Source organism: Elaeis guineensis, chromosome 2, assembly GCF_000442705.2.
Source record: "Elaeis guineensis isolate ETL-2024a chromosome 2, EG11, whole genome shotgun sequence".
NCBI lineage: Eukaryota > Viridiplantae > Streptophyta > Magnoliopsida > Arecales > Arecaceae > Elaeis > Elaeis guineensis.
In genome coordinates this window covers 19,733,166-19,736,201 of record NC_025994.2, presented here as the reverse complement: position 1 = coordinate 19,736,201, position 3,036 = coordinate 19,733,166, and the positions used below count along the sequence as shown (strand labels likewise).

The following is a 3,036-nucleotide window of genomic DNA, read 5'->3' as shown; positions in this document are numbered from 1 at the left end:
TAGGGAATTCATTTGGACACATTTGGGACATGGGATGGAGCAATTTACTATGGAAAGAGTTCCCATACATGCAGAATTGAGAGCTTTATTATGTTTGGGATTTAAGGGGGGTTATGTAGCCTATAAACAGAGGTCCAAGGGAGAAGAGAAAAATAAGAACAAAAATTGAGAGAAAAATAGTGAGAAAAAGAGAGAGGAAGAGAAGGAAGAAGCTTGGAGCTTTGAGAGAGGAGGTTCTACATCTTCTTCTAGTTCTTCTTCAACCTTTCAAGAAGATGATGGCAAGCAAGATTCAGTCCATGAGCAGCTAAATCTTTCATCTTCAGGGGAGTAGATGAAGTCCTAAAATTCATATTTGTATTTTATTTCTGGATCTTATTGTGTATTTTTCTTTTATGCAATCAACTATTTGAATGTTGTAAGATTTTTTCTTTTTAAATAATATTGAATATTTAGCAACATATGAATAGTTTCTATGATTTTATTTATATGTTCAAGTAGTAGTTTTCATAGTTTCATGAGATAGATTTTTTAATAGTTTATAACTACGTAGGAACGAGTTGTGATCTAAGGGTATGATTCATGCTCAACAAGATAAGCTATGCTTGAAATTTAATCATGAATTTATCTTTTTCCAATCACTAAGACTTGTAGTTTTTAGTGATTTCGATTGCTTTAATTAAAATATAAATCTATGATTAAAGGATGGATTCGAAAATCTGAAGTACTTTCTTCTAATTGATTCTTCTCACTTTTGTTTCTGTCAAACTTGTTTCTTTTATCTTTTCAAAATTCTAAAAACTTAATTCTTTATTTTTTTAATTTGAATCCAACTTAGCTCTTTAATCTCTGAGGATACGATCCCAACTCATCATATCTATATAGTTTGAGTTTGATTTTATTTTTGACTACCTACGATAGCGATCAAATTTTGATGCCATTGTCAGAGATCATTGGCATGATTGTTTCACATAAAAAAAAAATCAACAAAAAAAAATTAAAAAAAAATCTTTACACTGGCACCACATAAGCTATTTAAGGGATCAGAAACCTAACCACAACCTAACAAGTGAAACCAACTGATTTAATTTTGATTGGGTCAATTAACTTGGGCATCTTGACTTTTTGCATCTCATCTTCAAAATACATCTTAAGGGCACAAATCCTAACCAACATAAGATGGAGATTTCATCATTCTTCCTTAGCCCACAAACCACCACCCTTCATATTGTATTAACCTAAGCCTTTAACCTAAAATCAATTAGATGTTGGTCCCTAAGGAGTTCGAGCTCAATACGACAAGGAACCTTAAGAGTTGGATCGAATTAGGATTAGTCATTTTGACTGGTATTTAGAAAAGTGGTTAGAGACAAAATTTTAAAGAAATATGGTTATTTAATTGGTTCTATTTGCTGGCCTAGACAACTTAGTTGGTGTCTAAGAAAAGCAACAGGGGGACCCCCACCAACCTTACACTTATCTGATCGATTGAGTGGTTAATCTTTTACTTGAATGGCTCAAAGGCGATCTTGAAACAGTTAGGAGCTATCTAGATCTAGGATAATCCTTAGTTAGGATTGATTGCATAACTTGCTTACTATTGAAACTTTAATCTAATTAAAAGTACTCTTCTCTATCATCTTTAGATTTAAGACTCTGTAGGCCCTCTTCTTTAGAACTCTTCTCTCTCTTTCTTCCCCTCTTATTCTCTTCTCTTCCAAAAAAAAAAACACAAAAAAAATATGCTGAAATTAGAACTCAGTTTGATCTAGTGGGTGCATGCTAGGATGCCGATCATTACAATCTGATTTACACCCATTAGATCTAAAACTAGAAAAAATAATTCGAGCAAATTGAGTCAAAATCATGGACCCAAACCAAGAGACTAGCCCACCATGGCAATTGAAAGAGTACTTTACTCCTTCAAACTGCACCTACTCTCCATGTATCCAACCTCTTCCTGTAGAAGCAGTCCAATATGAGATCAAGTCTAGCATTATTCAAATATTACCATCTTTCTATAGACCTAGTAATGAGGATCCTTACAAGTATCTTGATGAATTTCTTGAGATATGCTCAACTGTCAAAATTCAAAATTTCTCTTATGATGCCGTTAGGTTAAAATTGTTCTCATTTTTTCTTAAGGACAAGGCCAAGTATTAGCTAAACTCTTTAGATTCGATAACCATTTTAACCTAGGACCAACTTCAGAAAGAATTTCTTAAGAAGTACTTCTCCATAGGAAAGACAAATTAGATTAGAAAAGCCATTACCAATTTTTTTCAGATGGATGGAGAAATATTTTAGGAGAGTTGGGAGAGACTCAAAGACCTAATTCATAAATATCCACACCATATATTACCTAAATGGTAACTAGTCCAGTGCTTTTACGATGGTCTATCAGAAAAGCACCGGCATATGGTTGATGCCTCATGCAGTAGAACATTTATACTCAAAAACGAACATGAGGCCTGACAACTATTTGAGACCCTTAGCGAAAATTCTCTACACTATATGTCTGCTACCTGTAGAGACCCTCCATGATTGAACCAAAAAGAGGTAGAATTTATAAGGTAGGCCATTCCATAAATATCCATAGTAAGGTGGATGAATTGTCACAAAAACTCGATCGATTATTGCAAGCCGGTTACATCACCTCTTCCCAATCCACACAAGTTCAAGATGTTTGTGCCATTTGTTCAAGCCCAACCAATTTTGTTATTGAATGCCCACCACATCCTAATTTCTTGAGTTCATACATGAGCAAGTCCAGCAAGCTCAAACCCAACCAGCTTGTAGACCAGAAAATAATCTATATGCAAACACATATAACCCCGACTGGAGAAACCATCCAAATTTTTTTGGAGACCACAATCAGGGGTTGGCCTTGCGATGCCTATCCCAACTATCAGTACCCAACACTTAGGCAAGGATCATACTATCAAAATTCTCCTCAACCTTCCACCACTGCATATAATTCAGCTTTTAAGGAGAAGGTCTTGAAAGTGCTGGAACGATTGAAAGTCAACACTCAGA

General features: G+C 34.7%; 1 non-coding gene across 1 annotated transcript; it reads right to left on the bottom strand.

Moving 5' to 3' along the window:
* Positions 1–2,254: 2,254 nt before the first annotated feature.
* On the bottom strand, positions 2,255–2,360 carry LOC114912834 (small nucleolar RNA R71). Its single transcript, XR_003798758.1, has one exon. It is a non-coding gene; the product is annotated as a small nucleolar RNA R71 (small nucleolar RNA).
* Positions 2,361–3,036: the final 676 nt, after the last annotated feature.